This window comes from Piliocolobus tephrosceles, chromosome 1, assembly GCF_002776525.5.
Source record: "Piliocolobus tephrosceles isolate RC106 chromosome 1, ASM277652v3, whole genome shotgun sequence".
NCBI classification, from domain to species: domain Eukaryota; kingdom Metazoa; phylum Chordata; class Mammalia; order Primates; family Cercopithecidae; genus Piliocolobus; species Piliocolobus tephrosceles.
The window spans coordinates 136,095,223-136,117,159 of NC_045434.1; the positions used below are offsets into that span (position 1 = coordinate 136,095,223).

The window sequence follows — 21,937 nt, forward strand, 5'->3', positions numbered from 1 at the left end:
GGTTCTTTATTGTGATATCTATTTCTATGGAATTTCTCATTCAAATCATGAGTTGTTTTCCTGATTTTGTTGACTTGTCTATCTGTATTCTCTTGTATCTCACAGAGTTTCCTTAAGATTATTATTTTGAATTCTTTTTTTCTGGCATTTTGTGTATTTCCTTGTGATTGATACCTGTCACTGGAGAATTATTCTATTCCTTTGGAGGTGTGGTGTGTCCTTGCTTTTTCATGTTTGATGTGTTCCTACAATGATTTCTACACATCTGGTGGAAAAATTACCTCTTCTAATTTTATGGAGTAGGTTTCCTAGGGAAAGACTTTTTCATATGAACTAGTCTTGGGGTGTTGTTTTGGTGGGATATATTGGCTTTGGTTCTAGATGGAAACAGTAATGTAGTCTTCATGTAGTTTCTTCAGTTGTAATCCATGCTAGTGACATTTATGAGCATCTCGGTAGCCTAGGCGGAGAGAGTTTGCGATGGTGGTGGTGAGGCTTTGTCAGGGGTGGGCTTGCCAGGCTGTTTCTCAGGTCAGGGGCATGTGCATGCACATGGTAGGTCAGCCAACTTAGGGCTGGGGTTGGGGCTATGGGTCTCTTACTCTGGCTGGAAGCATGTTAAGTCAATATCTATTAGATACTGGTATTTCAGTACATCTGACTATCTCTAGCATGTTGCAAGAGGAAGTAAAATACTGTTTTTCATGAAAGCCAAGGGAACAAATATAGTTTTGGATGACAGATAACAATGACTTCATTATTCTTTTTCTCGGGAAAGTACCTGTAAATATTAAAATATTTCTAATATAAACCAAACTCAAGTAATCCTTAAAGCTAAAATGTCTGCAAGACAGTTATGTGAAATACACTAATGACTGATAAAAACTGTTGAGGTAAACAAATAGAATATTAACATAAAAAAAGTCTTGAAAATTGAAAGTGAAACTGAGAAGGCAAGCAAATTAGCAGCAGTATTCTCTTCAGTCTTTAATAGATATTTTGGTTTGCTTCTTTCTTTATCCCATTTTTCCATCCATTCCCACTGTTTGAAACCAGTATTAACATTTTTAATGAGCAATATGTTTTCCTTAGATTGACTGGTTATATTGCCTTAACTAAGCAACTTTCATGTAACTCTTATTTTCCTAGGAACTGAAGTATAGTTTTACTTCTTACTGAGTGTATGAATGTTTGCCAAAAAACAGATAAGTTTGATCCAGAGTGCATGCTTGATTGGATGGAAGACAAGAGTCCTAATTCTGAGTTTGGAATCAAGATAGATTTTTAAGTTTTTTAATATAGCCAATCAGTTGCTACATTAGAATGGGAAGCCTTCTATTTATAATTATAAGAACATTAGCAGACCAATCAATTGAAACAGTTTTTCTAAGTTCAAGATGATAAGCCATATTGAAGTAGTTAAGCACCTCTTACCACAACTCAGAGCAGTTGTGAAATATGGCGCACACATTTTAAAACGGATTTTTATAAATAATATATGACAGTATTTTTCTGGATATTGAAAAATCCTCTCAGGTTAGTGATAACTATAAATCAGTGTGAATTTTTATTTTACTTTGAGAGAATTTGTTCAATTATTTTTTTTTTTTTTTTTTTTTTTTTTTTTTTTTTTTTTTTTTTTTTTTGAGACGGAGTCTCGCTCTGTCGCCCGGGCTGGAGTGCAGTGGCCGGATCTCAGCTCACTGCAAGCTCCGCCTCCCGGGTTCCCGCCATTCTCCTGCCTCAGCCTCCCGAGTAGCTGGGACTACAGGCGCAGCCACCTCGCCCGGCTAGTTTTTTGTATTCTTTAGTAGAGACGGGGTTTCACCGTGTTAGCCAGGATGGTCTCGATCTCCTGACCTTGTGATTCACCCGTCTCAGCCTCCCAAAGTGCTGGGATTACAGGCTTGAGCCACCGCGCCCGGCTCAATTATTTTTTAAAAGAATCTTTTCATTGCATAGGAGGCACACAGTAAATATCTGTATAAAGTTGGGCAGGAATAAAGAACCAAAAGCATCAGGTGGAATGCACTGTGACTTATCAGTCACCCCCAAAGTGTGCAGCTCTTCATAAACTTTTTAAAGCAAGGATAGTACTAAGGAGCTATATTAATACTGAATATAGATAATCACAATGACAAAAAAAATCAGAGTTGGCATAAAAATCAGTGCCTGAAGAAAGATAATGGAGAATTCTACTGTTCTATAGGTAGCTCTATAGATCATCTCTCACTGGCTTATTATTCCTATAAAAATCTGCAGAGCTGTGTTCCCAATTCAAGTGTAGTACTGAGTCTAATACAAATGCTGCTGCTTGAGAGTTGTGCTGCCACCACTGTTACCATCTCTGCAATCCCACTAATTCCACTAATGGTAGGGGAAGCTGAGAACAAGGTATCACAGTACTGAACTCTCCAACAGGCAAGCCAGTGGTTGCCAAAGTGGCGTAGTTTTGGGGACTTTGAAAACTTCCCTGCATCCAAAGATGTTTCCCTCAGTCTGGCTCATATGATTGAAATTCCAACATTAATGACAAATTCATTTGGCTAAAAGTATTTCAGTTTCCAGAAGTCTTTGTAAATATTCCTGTGTCCTCAGAATAAGCTGTGATCTGTGATTTAGCGTCATTTTAAGAATTCATCTATCATACTGTTTTTCTGTATGAGAGCTGGTTGAGAGGTACTGGGGATCGATGGGATCACAGAAAAAGCCAAGTACTACTTAAAAGAGATTAGCAAGTCAATATTGTGAGGAGTTTGGGACTAACATTGGCATGAGTCTGTTGTATGCCTTAGGGAAGTATGTTCTAAGTGAGAAGGTGGGTAGAATAGAGAGGTTTGTGTTGTATTCGTCCTATAATTTAAGTCTCCCAAAGTTCTCCAGCTATCTGGGATTATTCTTTTATTTAATGTTGTTTTAAAAAAATAATTAAAATCTTTATTCTTAAAACATTAGGAACTTTAAGGCCTTACCCCAAGAAGTGCTTACATTATTCTGGTTGTTGATTTTCATCTTGTTCTGAATTCTTGCTTAGGGATTCTTTTTTGATAACTATACCATCCTATTTTATCACTATTTCTCAATTTTGCCATAGTTTTCTCTGGTTATTTTGGTCAAACCATGGTTATAGGCCTTTGTTGTATTCCTCAAGGCATTGCTGACATGAGTCCTGTAATATTTGATGAACTTTAGTAGAGAGTTGTAATCACCTAATCTGTAGAATAAGGATATTACATTGTAGAGAAAGAAAATTTAATGTTGGCTTTTAGACAATGCAGTAACAGTGGCTAAGGGAAAAATATATGGATTTAGGAAATATGGTATAAGTTGCTTAAGTGTAATGTAAGGACTACATTTCATTCACTGTGGTATTGCAGTTCAGTGTCTGGCACATAACAAGCACATATTATGACTGAATGAATGATAACGCTGCTCTTAAATTCAATTGACTGTGCCCCTTCACCTTGCTTGCTTCTCAAAGCACCACCTCCTCTCCGCTGTCTTATTTTCACTGAGTCCTCTGGCTCTAACCACCCATCATTTTATTTCAGGTTAGCTAAGTAGAACTAGTTAACCTGTTACTCATCACTCAGTGATGTTGCCTTTTACATGATTATGCACGATGGTTAGCTCACCTTTGCCTCAGCTTCCCGAGACTAGACAGAGGCAAAAGATCCAGGAAAGTTGCCTCAAGCAGAAGAGCAGTTTTCTTCCTCAGATAAATTCTATAACTAACCCTAAAATTCAGCAGCTGTTTTAGTCACATCTTTTTGTCCTGCAATTTGTTCAGCAAACCACTGTTATGTAAATAATCTACACATATGATATCCAGTTGATTTGTATATCAACTATATATATGATGTATATAGTTCTGCCTTCAAGTAGCTTACTATCTTGAAAAGAAAACAGTTACAGACTGAGCATCCTAAATCTAAAAATTTGAAATCTGGAGTGCTCCAAAATCTGAATTATTTTGAGCGCCCACATGATGTTCAAAGGAAATGCTCATTGGAGCATTTAAGATTTCAGATTTTCAGATTTGGGAGGCTCAAGTGGTGTAATGCAAGTATTCCAAAATCCAAACAGTTTCAAAATCCAAAACACTTCTGGTCCCAAGCGTTTCAGGTAAGGGATATGTAACCTATATAAAAGTAAATAATTAAAGTATCATAATAAATTATAATTATTATATATTATATAAATATAAATTATAGTTATATATTATATAAATGTATAAATTATATTTATGTCATACAAATATATAAAAATTCTTATATTTATATATTATATAAATAAATTATGCTATGGCAAGTATGATTATGAAGATATGAAAGAATTATTATAGTACATAGTTGAGGTTTACATAAGCTTCCTGGAGGTGAGGGGTGGATGGATACAGGAATCAGGGAAAGAGGTGACGTCTAAGATGATTCTTGAGGATGAGCAGAAGTTATCCTAATGATATTGCACCTAGTGAACAAGTATCCTGTCTACACATAGATAACACATAAGCAAAAGCTAAGAGGTAAGAAACACTTCTTTGTTCATGAATCATGAAGTGTGAGGGAGAAGGTGTCAAGAGATAGAGCTTGAGGAGTATTGAAGTACCAAATTATAAAGGGATTTATAGGCCATGTTAAAGCACGTACATTATTGTGTAGTAGAGAGGTACTACAGGATTATAAGAAGGGGAGTGCCAGAGGCAAATCCTTTAGTCTCCAGAATTTCTTTAGCATTTTTATGAGTTCGAGAGAAATGTGCTTCTACCTTTCTGAAACCAGGCTTATGATAGAGAGTGGGGGTGATTATACAGAAGCTGCCTTGTGCTATGTAGAATACTTTCTCATATGTTGGAAAAGTCTTTATCTCCATGAATATAAGTTCTTCCCATTTAATGGGGGAAAAGAAAACTGTTAAAAGGAGTAAACCATTGATAAATAAAGTTAATAACATGTAAATTATAGGGGCATTGAGAATAATTCTCAATATTTATATGCAGGCAGTCCTTACTTTGTGTGGTTCCTATATACATATATTCTGGTTGCCACAATTTAATTACATAGCATCTGTTCCCAAACAACATAATTAATATTTCATTTACCACAGTATATTAAGTATGATTAACTACATAAAGTACAGACTTTGCTACTGGCCCTTTAGTCCACAAATCACTACATAAGTAATGGAGTGCATCATGACCAATTACCAATCAAGTCATTTCATTCACTCTGTTGGTGATTGCTCACTGTGTGTATGTTTTTCAATCAGGTACAGACACTAAAGTTTTGTTGTTTCCTTGTTTTGCAGTGATAAACCCAAGCGATATTTTACACAGATGAATAATCAAAAGGAGTATTAGCTAACAAAGATGAAAGAACAGCAAATAAAGGAATAGTGATAACAGGAATTTTAAAGAAATAGCTGACCATGAGACACTGCTGACATTTAAGGCTCTACATATGCAGCCATGGAAATTTATTGCTGGTGAACTTTTAGACATAAATGAGTAAAGTGGTTATGATGAATAGGACAAGGATGTTCCAGAGAAAGTGACACTTTCAAAAAGAAATCTTCATATTAGAAGAACTCTTGGAAATATGTCATGACATTGAAAGTGCAAAAGATGAAATGTTGGGAATCGATCCATACTTAGAAGCAAGTATGACAATTTGCCAAGGCATAGGAAATATGCTTGCTTAGTATGATAATTTAGAGTACAACAAGAAGGCAAACACTTTCAAACTAATTTTGATAATTTTTTTCAAAATAAATGATGCTTTAATTTCTAATGTTTTCAATTATATTGTACTAAATTAATACTAGTATTTTTTTTTATTTCTCCATGCAACTATAACCAACAGTAAGAGAGTTTTTAACATCTTGACAAAAATATTTAAAGGTCATGGAACAATTGTAAATTTTCCCATTGGTTAGTAAGACTGCTTTGTACAATTTCAGCTTGCACAGTTATTTTTATGGTCCTATGCTATTGTGCAAAGTGAGGAGGATCTGTGTATAAATGATACTACTGTTTTCCTTATGATTAAACATTTTATTTACATATTCAAATCTTAATTACTGGGAGTAGTTTGAAACTGGTTTCTTTTGTAACCACTAATATTTCTGATTTTGATTCAATTGTGTCTTTTTTTTTCTGTCTTGTGTGGTCACCTATTGATAACATATTTTTAGGGCTCAAATTTTTGTTAACATATTTATTAAAACTGAAGTCTATATAAAATTGGATTATAAGCTCCATTTATTATTGGAATTCTTGCTGAGGCAATTTATTTATTACTTTAATTTTGTAGGTACATAGTAAGTGTGTATATTCATGGGGTACATGAGATATTTTGGTACAGGCTGCAATGCATAATAATCACATCATGGAAAATTGGATATCCGTCCTCACAAACATTTATCCTGTGTGTTACAAACAATTCAATGATACTCTATTTATTTTAAATTGTACAATTAAATTATTATTTACTAGAGTTTCTCTGTTGTGCTAACAAATACTGGGTCTTATTCATTCTTTGTAACTATTTTTTTGTACCCATTAACTATGTCCCCCTCCCTACCTCCGCCTCATCTCCTATTCCCCTCCCAGCCTCAAATAACCATCCTTCCTTTCCTATCTCCATCAATTCAATTTTGTGATATTTAGGTCCCACAGATAAGCAAGAACACATGATGTTTGTCTTTCTGTGCCTGGCTTATTTCACTTAACCTAATGACCTCCCATTCCATCCACACTGTTGCAAATGACAGAATCTCATTCTTTTTTGTATGGCTGAATATACTCCGTTTTGTATATGTACCACATTTTCTTTATCCATTCAACTGTTGATGGACACTTAGGTCACTTCCAAATCTTGGCTATTGTGAGCAGTGCTGCAGCAAATTTGGGAGTGCAGATATCTCTTCACTATACCGATTTCTTTTCTTCTGGATATATACCCAGTAGTGGGATTGCTAAATCCAGTGGTAGTTTTATTTTTGGTTTTTTGAGGAAACTCGAAACTGTTCTCCATAGTGGTTGTACTAATTTACCTTCCAGTGAATAGCGTATGAAGGTTCTCCTTTTTCCACATCCTCATCAGCATTCTTTTGGATATAAGCCATTTTAACTGGGGTAAGATTGTAGTTTGGATTTGCATTTCTTTGATGATCAATAATGTTGAGCACGTTTTTATATGCCTGTTTACCATTTTCTTGTCTCATTTTAAAAAATATGTATTCAAATCTTTTCCCATTTTTAATTGAATTATTTGATTTTTTTTTCCTATAGAGTTGTTAGAGCACCTGTGTATTCTAGTTATTCATCTCTTGTGAGATAGGTAGTTTGCAAATATTTTCTCCTATTTTCTGGGTTGTTTTTTCACTTTGTTGATTGTTTTCTTTGCTGTGAAGAAACTTTTTAACTTGATGCAATCCCATTTGTCCATTTTTGCTTTGGCCGGCTGTGCTTGTGGGGTATTACTTAAGATATCTTTGCCCAGACCAATATCCTGGAGGAGTTCCCCAATATTTTCTTGTAGTAGTTTCATAGTTTGAGGTCTTAGATTTAAGTCTTTAATCTATTTTGAATTGATTTTTGTACAAGGCAAGAGATAGGGATCAAGTTTCATTATTCTACATATGGATATCCAGTTTCCCCAGCACTATTTATTGAAGAGTGTCTTTTCCTCAATGTATATTCTTGGCAACTTTGTCAAAAATGAGTTCACTGTAGGTGTGTGGATTTATTTCTGGGTTCTCTATTCTGTTCTTTTGGTCTGTGTTTTTATGCTGGTACCATGCTGTTTTGGTTACTGTAACTCTGCAGTATAATTTGAAATCAGGTAATTGATTCCTCCAGTTTTGTTCTCTTTGCTCAGGATAGCTTTAGCTATTCTCTGTCTTTTGGGGTTCCACATAAATTTTAGGATTGCTTTTTTCTATTTCTGTGAATAATATTACTGATATTTTGATACAGATTGTATTGAATCTGTAGATTGCTTTGGGCAGTATGGACATCTTAACAATATTGATTCTTCCAATCCATGAACATGGAATATCTTTCCATTTTTTGGTGTCCTCTTCAATGTCTTTCATCAGTGTTTTATAGTTTTCATCATAGAGATATTTTACTTATTTTGTTAATTCCTAGTTTATTTTATGTGTGGCTATTGTAAATGGGATTGCTTTTTTATTTCTTTTTACAATTGTTCATTGTTGGCATATTGAAATGCTACTGATTTTTGTATGTTTATTTTGTATCCTACAACTTTACTGAATTTTTTTTACCAGTTCTAATAGGTTTTGTTTTTTTGGTGGAATCTTTAGGTTTTACCAGCTGTAATGTCATCTCATCTGCAAACAAGGATAATTTAGCTTCTTCCTTTTCAATTAGGATCCTTTATTTTTTTTTTTTCTGTTGTCTGATCGCTCTAGTTAAGATTTTCAGTACTATGTTGAATAACAGTGGTGAAAGTGGGCATCCTTGTCGTGTTCCAGATCTAATAGGAAAAGCTTTCAGTATTCCCCCATTCAGAATGATATTAGCTGTGGATCTATCATATATGACTTTTATTATGAAGAGGTATATTCATTTTATATCCAGTTTTTGAGGTTTTTTTAATCAAGAAGGGGTGTAGAACTTTATCAAATGCCTTTTCAGCATTAGTTGAAATGATAATATGGTTTTTGACCTTCATTCTGTCGATATGATATATCACAGTGATTGATTTGTGTGTGTTGAATCATCCTTACATCCCTGAGATAAATCCCACTTGGTCATAATGAATTATCTTTTTAATGTATTCTTGAATTCAGTTTACTAGTATTTTGTTGAGGATTTTTGTATCAATATTTATCAGAGATGTTGGCTTGCAGTTTTATTTATTTATTTATTTTTATTATACTTTAAGTTCTGGGATACATTTGCAGAATGTGCATGTTTGTTACATAGGTATACATGTGCCATAGTGGTTTGCTGCATGCATCAACCTGTCATCTACATTAGGTATTTATCCTAATGCTATGCCTCCCCTAGCCCCCCACCCTCCCACAGACCCCAGTGTATGATGTTCCCCTCCCTGTGTCCATGTGTTCTCGTTGTTCAACTCCCACTTATGAGTGAGAAGTTGCAGTGTTTGGTTTTCTGTTCCTGTGTTAGTTTGCTGAGAATGATGGTTTCTAGCTTCATCCAGGTCCCTGCAAAGGACATGAACTCATCCTTTTTTATGGCTGCATACTCTTCCATGGTGTATATGTGCCACATTTTCTTTATCCAATCTATCATTGATGGGCATTTGGGTTGGTTCCAAGTCTTTGCTATTGTGGATAGCACTGCAATAAACATATGTGTGCATGTGTCTTTATAGTAGAATGATTTATAACCCCTTGGGTATATACCCAGTAATGAGATTGCCGGGTCAAATGGTATTTCTGGTTCTAGATCCTTGAGAAATTGCCACACTGTCGTTCACAATGATTGAACTAATTTACACTCCCACCAACAGTGTAAAAGCTTTCCTATTTCTCCACATCCTCTCCAGCATCTGTTATTTCCTGACTTTTTAATGATCGTCATTCTAACTGGCATGAGATGGTATCTCGTTGTTTGGATTTGCATTTCTCTAATGAACATATGAGTTTTTTTTTTCATATGTGTATTGGCCACATAAGTGTCTTCTTTTGAGAAGTCTTTGTTCATATCCTTTGCCCACATTTTGATGGGGTTGTCTGTTTTTTTTCTTGTAAATTTGTTTAAGTTCCTTGTAGATTCTGGATATTAGCCCTTTGTCTAATGGGCTAGATGGCACCACTTTTCTCCTGTCCTGTAGGTTGCCTGTCCACTCTGATGATAATTTCTTTTGCTGTGCAGAGCTCTTTAGTTTAATTATATCCCATTTGTCAATTTTGGCTTTTGTGGTTATTGCTTTTGGTGTTTTAGTCATGAAGTCTTTGCCCATGCCTATTTCCTGAATGGTATTGCCTAGGTTTTCTTCTAGGGTTTTTATGGTTTTAGGTCTTAAATTTAAGTCTGTAATTCATCTTGAGTTATTTTTTGTATAAGGTGTAAGAAAGGGGTCCAGTTTCAGTTTTCTGCATATGGGTAGCCAGTTTTACCAACACCATTTATTAAATAGGGAATCCTTTCCCCATTTCTTGTTTTTGTCAGGTTTGTCAAGGATCCGATGGTTGTAGATGTATGGTGTTATTTCTGAGGACTCTATTATGTTCCATTGTCTATCTCTCTGTTTTGATACCAATACTATGCTGTTTTGGTTACTGTAGCCTTGTAGTATAGTTTGAAGTCAGGTAGCGTGATGCCTCCAGCTTTGTTCTTTTTGCTTAGGATTGTCTAGGACATACTGGCTCCTTTTTGGTTCCATATGAAATTTAAAGTAGTTTTTTCTAGTTCTCTGAAGAAGGTCAATGGTAGCTTGATGGGGATAGCATTGAATCTATAAATTACTTTGGGCAGTATGGCCATTTTCATGATATTGATTATTCTTATCCATGAGCATGGAATATTCTTCCATTTATTTGTGTCTTCTCTTATTTCCTTGAGCAGTGGTTTGTAGTTCTCCTTGAAGAGGTCCTTAACATCTGTTGTAAGTTGGATTCCTAGGTATTTTATTCTCTTTGTAGCAATTGTGAATGGAAGTTGACTCATGATTTGGCTCTCTGTTTGTCTATTATTGATGTGTAGGAATATTTGTGATTTTTGCACATTGATTTCGTATCCCGAGACTTTGCTGAAGTTGCTTATTAGCTTGAGATTTTGGGCTGAGACAATGGGGTTTTCTAAATATACAATCATGTCATCTGCAAATGGGGACAATTTGACTTCCTCTCTTCCTATTTGAATACACTTTATTTCTTTCTCTTGCTGATTTCCCTGGCCAGGACTTCCAATACTATGTTGGATAGGAGTGGTGAGAGAGGGCATCCTTGTCTTGTGCTGGTTTTCAAAGGGAATGCTTCCAGCTTTTACCCATTCAGTATGATATTGGCTGTGGGTTTGTCGTAAATAGCTCTTATTATCTTGAGGTACATTCCAACCTAGTTTACTGAGAGTTTTTAGCATGAAGCGCTGTTGAATTTTGTTGAAGGCCTTTTCTGCATCTATTGAGATAATTGTGTGGTTTTTTCATTGGTTCTGTTTATGTGATGGATTACGTTGATTGATTTGTGTATGTTGAACCAGTCTTGCATCCCAGGGATGAAGCTGACTTGATTTTCTTTAAGAATGTTGAATATTAGCCCCCACTCTCTCCCGGCTTGTAGGGTTTCCACAGAGAGATCTGTTATTAGTCTGATGGGGTTCACTTTGTGAGTAACCCGACCTTTCTCTCTGGCTGCCCTTAACATTTTTTTCTTTATTTCAACCTTGGTGAATCTGATGATTATGTGTCTTGGGGTTGCTCTTCTCGAGAAGTATCATTGTGGTGTTCTCTGTATTTCCTGAATTTGAATGTTAGCCTGCCTTGCTAGGTTGGGGAAGTTCTTCATAATATCCTGAAGAGTGTTTCCCAACTTGGTTGCATCCTTCCTGTCACTTTCGGGTACACCAATCAAACATAGGTTTGGTCTTTTCACAGTCGCATATTTCTTGGAGGCTTTGTTCTTTCCTTTTCATTTTGTTTTCTCTAATCTTGTGTTCATGATTTATTTCATTAAATTGATCTTCAATTTCTGATATCCTTTCTTCCATTTGACCGATTTGGTTCTTGATATTGTGTATGCTTCACCAAGTTCTCGTGCTGTGTTTTTCAGCTCCATCAAGTCATTTATGTTCTTCTCTAAACTGGTTATTCCAGTTAGCAATTCCTCTGACCTTTTTTCAAGGTTCTTAGCTTCCTTGCATTGGGTTAGAACATGATCCTTTAGCTCGGAGAAGTTTATTACCCACCTTCTGAAATCTATTTCTGTCAGTTTGTCAAATTCATGTTCCATCTAGTTTTGTTTCCTTGCTGGCGAGGAGTTGTGATCCTTTGGAGGAGAAGAGGTGTTCTGCTTTTTGGAATTTTCAGGCTTTTTGCACTGGTTTTTTCCTCATCTTCGTGGATTTATCTACCTTTGGTCTTTTATGTTGGTGACCTTCAGATGGAGTTTTTGTGTGGATGTCCATTTTGTTGATGTTGATGCTATTTCTTTCTGTTTGTTAGTTTTCCTTCTAACAGTCAGGCCCATCTGCTGCAGGTCTGCTGGAGTTTGCTGGAGGTCCAGTCCAGACCCTGTTTGCCTGGGTATCTCCAGCAAAGCCTGCAGAACAGCAAAGATTGCTGCCTGCTCCTTCCTCTGGAAGCTTTGTCCCAGAGGAGCACCCACTAGTTCTAGCCAGAGCTCTCCTGTATGAGGTGTCTGTCGACCCCTGCTGGGAGGTATCTCCCAATCAGGAGGCACAGGGGTCAGGAACCCACTTGAGGAGGCAGTCTGTCCCTTAACAGAGCTCAAGTGCTGTGCTGGGAGATCCACTGCTCTCTTCCAAGCCAGCAGGCAGGAACGTTTAAGTCTGCTGAAGCTGCTCCCACAGCCACCCCTTCCCCCAGGTGCTCTGACCCAGGGAGATGAAAGTTTTATCTTTAAGCACCTGGCTGGGACTGCTGCCTTTCTTTCAGAGATGCCCTGCCGAGAGAGGAGGAATCTAGAGAGGCAGTCTGGCTATAGCAGCTTTGACCCATTTTGAACTTCCCAGTGGCTTTATTTACACTGTGAGGGGAAAACCACCTACTCAAGCCTCAGTAATGGTGGATGCCCCTCTCCCCACCAAGCTCGAGCATCCCAGGTCGATATCAGACTACTGTGCTGGCAGCAAGAATTTCAAGTCAGTGGATCTTAGCTTGATGGGCTCTGTGGGGGTGGAATCCACTGAACTAGACCACTTGGCTCCCTGGCTTCAGCCTCCTTTCCAGGGGAGTGAACACTTCTGTCTCACTGGCGTTCCAGGCACCATGGGGTATGAAAAAAATTCCTGCAGCTAGCTTGTCTCCCTAAATGGCTGCCCAGTTTTGTGCTTGAAACCCAGGGCCTTGGTGGTGTAGGCACCTGAGGGAATCTCCTGTTCTGCGGGTTTCGAAGACTGTGGGAAAAGTATAGTATCTTGGCCAGATAGCTGTGTCCCACAAGGCACAGTCCCTCATGACTTCCCTTGGCTTGGGAAGGGAGTTCTCTGACCGCTTGCACTTCCCAGGCGAGGCAACACCCCAGCCTGCTTCTGCTTGCCCTCCATGGGCTGCACCCACTGTCTAACCAGTCCCAATGAGATGAGCTGGGTACCTCAGTTGGAAATCAGAAATCACCCACCTTCCGCATTGATCTCACTGGGAGTTGCAGACCAGAGCTGTTACTCAGCCATCTTGCCTAGGTCATCTACCGTTTTCTTTTTTTGATGTGTCTTTGTCTGGTTTTGAGATCTGGGTAATACTGGCCTTATAGAATGAGTTTGGAAGTATTCCCTGGTCCTCTGTTTCTTGGAACAGTTTGAGTAGGATTGATATTATTTCTCCTTGAAATGTTTGGCAGCATTCAGCAGTGAAGCCATGGGGTCCTGGGCTTTTCTTTTCTGGGAGACTTTTTATTAAGGCTTCAGTTTCATTACTTGTTGTTGGTCTGTTCAAGTTGTCAATCTTGGTTTGTGGTTCAATCTTGGTAGGTTGTGTATGTCTAGGAATTTTTTTATTTTTTCTAGATTTTCCAATTTATTGGCACATAGTTGCTCATAGTCAGCTTTGTCAATTTTGTTTATCTTTTCGGAAAACCAAGTTTTTGTTTCATTGATCTTTTATAGTGTATTGAAATGATTTTCAAATTTATGTCCACTCTGATCTTTATTATTCCTTTTCTTCTACTAATTTGGGATTCAGTTTGCTGTTGCTTTCCAAGTTTATTAAGACACATCATTACGTTACTTATTTGAAATTTTTCTTCTTTTTTGATGTAGGCACTTATAGCTATAAATTTTTCTCTTAGTACTGCTTTCACTGTATCCCATAGATTTTAATATGTTGTGTTTTCATTATCATTTATTTCAAGGACTTTTCCAAATTCCTTTTTAATTTCTTCATTGACTCACTGGTCAATTCAAGAGCATACTGTTTAATTTTCATGTGTTTGTGTCGTTTCCAAAATTCCTTTGTTATTTTATTCCATTGTGGTCAGAGAAGATGGTTAATATTTCGGTTTCTTTGAATGTTTTAAGACTTACTGTGTGACCTGACATATGACCTCTCCTTGAGAATGATCCATGTGCTGAGGAGAAAAATGTCTATTCTGCAGCCATTGGGTGAAATGCTCTGCAGATATCTATTAGGTCCACTTGTTCTGTAGTGCAGATTATGTCTGATGTTTGTTGATTTTCTGTCAGGGCAGTCTGTCCAATGCTGAAAGTGACGGTATTGAGGTCTCCAGCAATTATTGTAGTAGGGTCTATCTCTCTCTTTAGCTCCAGTAATGTTTACTTTATTTATCTGGGTGCTTTAGTGCATATATATTTACAATCATTGTATCCTCTCGCTGAATTGACTCCTTTATTACAATATAATGACCTTCTTTTTCTCATAGTTTTTGTTTGGAAATCTGTTTTGTCTGATATAAGTATAGCTATTCTTGCTCTTTTTTGGTTTCCATTGGCATGAAGTATCTTTTTTTATCCATTTATTTTCAGTCTATGTGTATATAGGTGAAGTGTGTTTCTTATAGGCAAAGATCATTGAGACTTGTTTTTTCCTTCATTCAGCCACTCTATGTCTTTTGATTGGAGAGGTTAGTCCATTTACATTCAATGTTATTACCGATAAGTAGAAACTTATTCCTGCCATTTTGTTATTTGTTTTCTGGTTGTTTTGTGGTCTTCTCTTCCTTCTTTCCTCCCATTCCAGTTTTTCATTTAGTGAAGGTGATTTTTATCTAGTAGTATGCTTTGATTTCTTACTTTTTATTTGTTATGTGTCAGTTGTATGTTTTTTTGGTTTGAGGTTACCATGAGGCATGCAAATACTATCTTATAACCCACTATTTTAAACTGATGACAGCTTAACACTGATTGCATAAACCAACAAACAGGTAAAGAGAAAACTGATAAAAACTCTATGCCTCAACTTCATCCTCCCATTTTTAAACTTTTTGTCATTTTTTTGTGTTTTTATACTATGTCTTTAAAATTGAGTTATTACTTTTTGTTGGTTTTTAATTTCATCTTATCACTTAATTCAAGATAAGTTGACACACCACCATTACAGTGTTATATTAGCCTGTGCTTTTCTGTGTACGTACTATTACCAGTGAGTTTTGTATTCAGATGGTTTCTTCTTGCTCAGTAACATTTTTTTTTTTCTGATTCAATGACTCCCGTTAGCATTTCTTATAGGACAGGTCTGGTGTTGATGGAATCCATTAGCTTTTGTTTGTCTAGGAAAGTCTATTTCTTCTTCATGCTTAAAGTATATTTTTGCTGGATATTCCATTCTAGGGTAAAAGTTGTTTTTTCCTTCAGCACTTTAAATATGTCATGCCACTCTCTCCTGGCCTGTATGGTTTCCACTGAGAAGTCTGCTGCCAGATGTATTGGAGCTCCATGGTATGTTATTTGTTTCTTTTCTTTCACCACTTTTAGGATCATTTGTTCATCTTGGACATTTGAGGGTTTGATTTTTAAATACCTTGAGGTAGTCTTTTTAGGTTAAATCTGCTTGGTGATCTATAACCTTCTTGTACTTGAATCTTGATATCTTTCTGTAGGTTTGGGGAGTTTTCTGATATTATCCCTTTCAATAAACCTTCTACCCCTTTCTCTTTCTCTGCTTCCTCTTTAAGGCCAATAACTCTTAGATTTTCCCTTTTAAGGCTATTTTCCATCTTGTAGGTGTGCTTCGTTGTTTTTTATTCTTTTTTCTTTTGTCTCCTCTGACTGTGTATTGTCAAACAGCCTGTCTTCAAGCTCACTAATTCTTTCTTCTGCTTGATCAGTTCTGCTATCAAAGGACTCTGATACATTCTTCAGCATATCAGTTGTATTTCTCAGCTCTAGAATTTCTGCTTGAGCCTTTTTAATTATTTCAATCTGTTTGTGAAAATTTTCTGACAGAATTCTGAATTCCTTCTTTGTGTTATCTTGAATTTCTTTGGGTTTCCTCAAAACACCTATTTTGAATTCTCCATTTGAAAGGTCATATTTCTCTGTTTCTCAAGGACTGGCCCCGTGCTCATTTGGTGAGATCATGTTTTCGTGGTGGTGTTGTTACTTGTAGATGTTCATTGGTGTTTGGGCATTGAAGAGTTAGGTATTTGTTGTCGTCTTCACAGTCTGGGCTTGTTTGTGCCTGTCCTTGGGAAGGCTTTCCAAGTGTTTGAAGGGACTTGGGCCCCAAGCCCAATAACACTGTGGTTTTTGTAGAGGTACTGCCTCGGTGGTCTTACATAAGATCTGAAAGAATTCTCTGGATTACCAAGCAGAGACTCTTGTTCTTTTCCCTTAATTTCTTCCAAACAAATGGAGTCTCTCTCTCTTTCTTTGCTGGGCCACCTGGAACTGGGGGTGTGGTGATACAGGCACCCCTGTGGCTGTCACCACTGGAACTGTGCTGGGTCAGACATGAGCTACTGGGCCTCACCCAAGGCCCTTCCCTTTGGAGTGATGAGTTTCCCCCAGGCCCAGGGTGTGTCCAAGGATGCTGTGTGGGAGCCAGGGATTGAAGTCAAAGACATTAGCAACTTACCTGCTCTTCTACTCTACTGTAGCTAAACTGGCATTCAAACCATAACAGAGTCCTTCCCACTCTTCCCAGTAATTTCCACAGGCAGATGAGCCCTTCCCTGTGGCCACCAACACTAGTCCATAGGGGTTTCTGCTAGGCTTTCACCAATGTTTACTTAAAGGCCAAGGGCTCTCTTCCATCAGCTTGTGTTGAATGCTGCCAGGCCTGTGACTCATCCTTCAGCACAGTAGACCAGGTCCAGAAATCTGTTTAAGATCCTAGTCCTGGACTCAAGGACCCCAAGAGCCTGCTAATTACCTTACCCTACTGTGGCTAAGCTGGTACATAGGGTGCAAGACAAAATCCTGTCTCTTTTTCCCTTTGCTTTTCTCAAACAGAAGGAGTCTTTCACTGTAGCCACCACAGCTGGGAATGTACTGGGCCACTCTTGAAGGCCAGCATGTCTCAGAGCCCAAGGCCCACAGCATACTCACTGGGTATTCTTGGTGGTCTTTCAGGGCCCAAGTGCTCTTTGGTCAACAGATGATGAATTCTGCCAGTACTGGATCCTTCCCTTCAAAGCAGCAGGTTCTCTTTTGACCCAGAGTGTGTCTAGAAATGTTATCCAGGAGCTAGGGCCTCAAATGGGGGTCTCACATCTCTGCTTGGTGCACTATTTCACTGTGGCTGAGTTGGTATCCAAGATGCAAAACAAAGTCCTCTTTACTCTTCACTCTTCTCTCCTGATGCAGAAGGAAAGAGTCACCTTCCTTGTTATGAGCTGCGCTGCCTGGGCTTGGGGAAGGGATGGTACTCACACTCCCTTAGCCATGCCAGCTGTTGCCGCCCTAGTTCACATTCCTCCCTAGTTCACTGGCTGTAAGCCCAGCCTAGCACTAGGCATAGCCTAGGAATTGCAGTCATTGTGTCCTAGACAGCCTTTGAAGTTTACCTAGGACCCCAGAGCACTTCAGCCCATGGTGGTAAGGCTTGCCAAGAAACTCATGTTCCTTGAGGATGTGCGATTCCCTTCTGGTTAGGGCTGGTCCAAATGCTCCTGCTGTGACAGGGAAGTATTGAGTTCAATGTAAATTCTCCCAATTGCTGAGCTTTCCCTTCCTAGAGTGCACAGATTCTCTTTCCACACTGCAGGGAGATCGGGGAGGGGTGGCATTCACTATTCAAGATGGTATCGCTTGTCCTCCTCAGTGTCTCTTTCCACAATATGAAGTAAAAACCAGGTACAGTGATTGCTATTGCTTATCTGATTTTTGCTTCTTGTGACTATGTTTTTCTGTGTGTGGATAGTTGTTAAAATTTGATGTTCCAGCGATGCGGAGGGGACGAATAGCGTAGGCTTCTATTTTGCCGTCTTGCTCTGCACTCCTTTGTAAACTGATTTTATATTACAACAAAAATTAAGACAATTCTGTAATTTATTGTAATGTGTTTTAAATCTGTATTGAAACAATTTGTAAATTTTCCTATTGGCATTCCTTAAGGAATGTATTCAGTTTTCAGAATGCTAATCAGAGAAAAATCATATGCTACTTATGGAAACATTTTTGTTATTCTTCCTCTATGAATATAGAAAATAATGACTCAAAAAATATTTTCAAAAGACCATAACATAAACTAGTTTTTAAAAATAAAATCCGTAGAGTGGAGCTATGCCAAAGCTTGAATGTAGGCAGTTTTCCAAGGAACATATTCCCTTTGCTTTTAAAAACTTTAGAGACTAGTGTTTAAGTAGAAAACAAATAAGGCATATAGGAATAAATGAAAGTATACAATAGTGGATATAACTTCAGTATATTACAAATATATATTTTAAAATAACAAAAAGGAAATCTGTATTCTATTTATTACCTTTCATTTCAACATTCAGATAATAGAGTTACCACATTAAATACTTAGAATCTATTTTCTACCCAAGTGATTCTTAAATTCATCCAAGTCTTTTCATTCATTCATTCATTCATTCATCCATCCATGTCTCTCCACCAGTTAATTAATAAGCAACATCTATGTACCAGGCCATGGGGACACCACAGTGAGTAAAATAAAGAGCTTAAATTAAGCTTAAGGTTTTTTAACGGCTTAGGTATCATCTTTAACTCAACCAACCTAGGCTGACTTAGAATTATCTTTGACCTAGACTGTCATAACAGCCTCCTACCCGACCCACTCTCTTCCATTTTGCCCACTCCAGAGTCCCATCTTTGTTTTAGAGTATTTAAGGAAGTACCCCATGGGTGCCTGAATCTGAATTTTTCTCTGATATGTAGACTGACCTTACATGAATTCTCCCTATGTCTCCAAACCTGAAATAACTTTTTTTTCTTTTTTTAGATGGAGTCTTGCTGTGTCACCCAGGCTGGAGTGCAGTGGAGTGATCTCAGCTCACTGCAACCTCTGCCTCCTGGGTTCAAGCAATTCTCCTGTCTCAGCCTCCCAAGTAGCTGGGATTACAGGCACACGCCACCATGCTTGGCTAATTTTTTTGTGTTTTTAATGGAGACGGGTTTTGCCATGTTGGCCAGGTAGTCTCTAACTACTGACCTCCTTTGATCCGCCTGCCTCTGCCTCCCAAAGTGCTGGGATTACAGGCATGAGCCACTGCGCCTGGCCTTCCTGAAGTAACTCTTATACCTGCTTTTTTACTCAATGACAGCTACATTGAAAAAAGTAATGACTTTCTTATAGATTACAGTAGTCAAAGTATTAAGCAATAAAAAATTTAGCAAAAATATAATTGAATGCTGTCACTTTACAAATTAAGACATTGATGTTAACAATATGACTAGTTTGTGATAAAATTGGATCTAGAACAGATCAAGATGGCTTGATCTGTTCATTGTTATTATGAGTAAAACAAACAAAAATTGCTTTACTTAGGCTCTTCGGATTGCCTAGAAAGGGGATTTAGGATATTTCAAGAAACAGTGATTATTTCAATCCTCTCTGCAGCAATAAGGAAACAGGGATCCCATGGAATCTAAAGCTAGGTACTGCAATATGACTTGGTCTGACATACACACTGACTCAAAGCAGCTGTATCTTAGCAGCATTAGTTTGTGAATCTTTTATTGTACTTTTCTACCAGTACTTATCTGCTTTCTCTGCATCTGCTTTTTTGTGTTATCTTGTCCTCTGACAACTGTCTTAACATAATTTCTATTTCTAATTTTTATGTATACTTTGGCTTTCTTGTAGCATCTCAGCGACCCTACTCTTCCTCTTAGCCCTTCTTTGTGAATCTGTCCAGCTCCCTCCTACCCCCACTGCTAAGTACTTGCATTTTTCTATTGTTGTTGTTTTAATCAACTTTATTTTTTTAAAAAAGAGATTTTTATTGGCCCATCTTGTCCTTTTTTTTTTTTTTTTTAAGAGGGTGCTATGTTGCCCGCACTGGACTTGAGCTCCTGGGCTCAAGCAACCCTCCCACCTCAGCGTCTTAAGTAACTGGACTACAGGAATGCCATTTGCCTGGCCCAGCTTGTTTTTATTTAAATAAAACTTTATTGACATGGATGAATGAATGAATGAATTTATTTAAATGAATCTTTATTCCAAGTCATTTTGTAAGATACTGGCCTGACTTATATTGTCCTCCCCTAGATTAAGTGTCAAGTCCTGTGGCTGAGGTGGGGAAGGAGTGGGTTCATAAAAAACAGATCATGACTGCATGGTGCTGCCACCTTGTCAGGGTCTCTGAATGAAGAGGAACCCCTTTAAAGAGAAGTGTACATACAGAAGATACCATGATTATCATATACACATAGTTTACTATTATGGAGTGATTTGGGGAAAATAAGCTAAAACAAAATTGTGCCACCATTGCATTTTGTTTCATTATAGGCTAATGAGGAAACTAACTCTGATCTGAAAAACAGGTGTTGACCATAGAAAATCAAGCACGTAGCTAGACAGCTAGACTCAAGGGTTCACAGAATTTAAAATAAGTAAATAAATAAACACACACTTTTTTAAAAAATAGGAAAAGGAAATAGGCTCATGGCAGAGAGTCTCTGTAACCTATGAGCCTCCTACCCTGGCTCTTTATTTGTCATCCTCCAGGAAACTTCCAGCTAACACTCTCCTAGAGCTGCTGCCTCATCCCAGGGAGCCACCACCACTGTCTAGTACTGAGGATGTTTCTTATCTCCTGTTGTAAAAAGTGAAAAAACTTAGCTTTGATTTTACTTGTGGAATTTTGTGTAAACATTTAGACAACTGAGCACGATATGTATTATATTATGTAATTAGCCTAATCTTGGACTCTCTTTAAAAATGTAAAAACAGTTAAACTGTTTTAGGTTTAATATCACAAAAGCTGTTGAAATCATTCCTTTAGTTTTCAAATAGGCACCTCTTCTAAATGATGTTTTTTAACCAAAGTGTCATTCCCTTCTCTCATGCATTAATCCAAACTCATCTCTTCTGATAAACCCTCAGTGGTTCATACTGAATAATTCTTTCGCTCCATTAGGCTATATTCTGAAACCCAGGAAATTTGTCTTTAGTTTGCAGTATATTAATTGGAAATTTTTGATATTCATAAACTATGATTTATTTCAGGCTTTTGAGTTATATTTTAAGTCCTTAAGAAAAGGAATTTCTTTTGTTCTTTTATATGCACCAAAATCATTCGGTAAACAGTAGATCAAATCACTGATTTTTATGTAGAACTGTACAAATAAGCTCCAAAATCTTTCTTTATTTCATTCTTCCTGCCCTTTCTTTTTGTTTCCTTTATTTTGTCCCTATATCTTTCTTGAGGAAGAAAGATATTGTCTATTTTATAGCTTTGGGTGTTAACTTATAGAGATTAAGATTTTCTTTTGCTTCTATTATTTGGAAAATATTCTTTATTACTAATTCCCTAGACAACTTTATAGAACCCCTTTTGATGAACCTGTGAGTAGCCTCACGATTCTTTGAGTTAGGTCATTCTTGGGGTGTTATGACAATGATCTGGGTTAGAGGAACTGCCTGGATATGATCCAGTTTTTCAATAATTACAAACAGATTATGTCTGAGACCATTTGTCTTAGCATTATTCAACTAAAACTAACTTTTTAAAAGCTTCAGCAAACTTAACATATCCATTGCTAGATATGAACCTTTTATAAAAGATACTGTGCTTTAGTCTCTATTCGGTACTATGCTACCATTTTAGTTGATAGTAACAAGTCATTCAAATAACATGCAAGAAGGCCGGGCACGGTGGCTCACGCCTGTAATCC

At 37.4% G+C, this 21,937-nt stretch overlaps 1 protein-coding gene across 1 annotated transcript in view; it reads left to right on the top strand.

Annotated features, from left to right (window-relative positions):
* Positions 1-21,937, top strand: part of COL24A1 (collagen type XXIV alpha 1 chain) — a 391,289-nt gene that overhangs the window by 59,609 nt on the left and 309,743 nt on the right. The window lies entirely within an intron of this gene.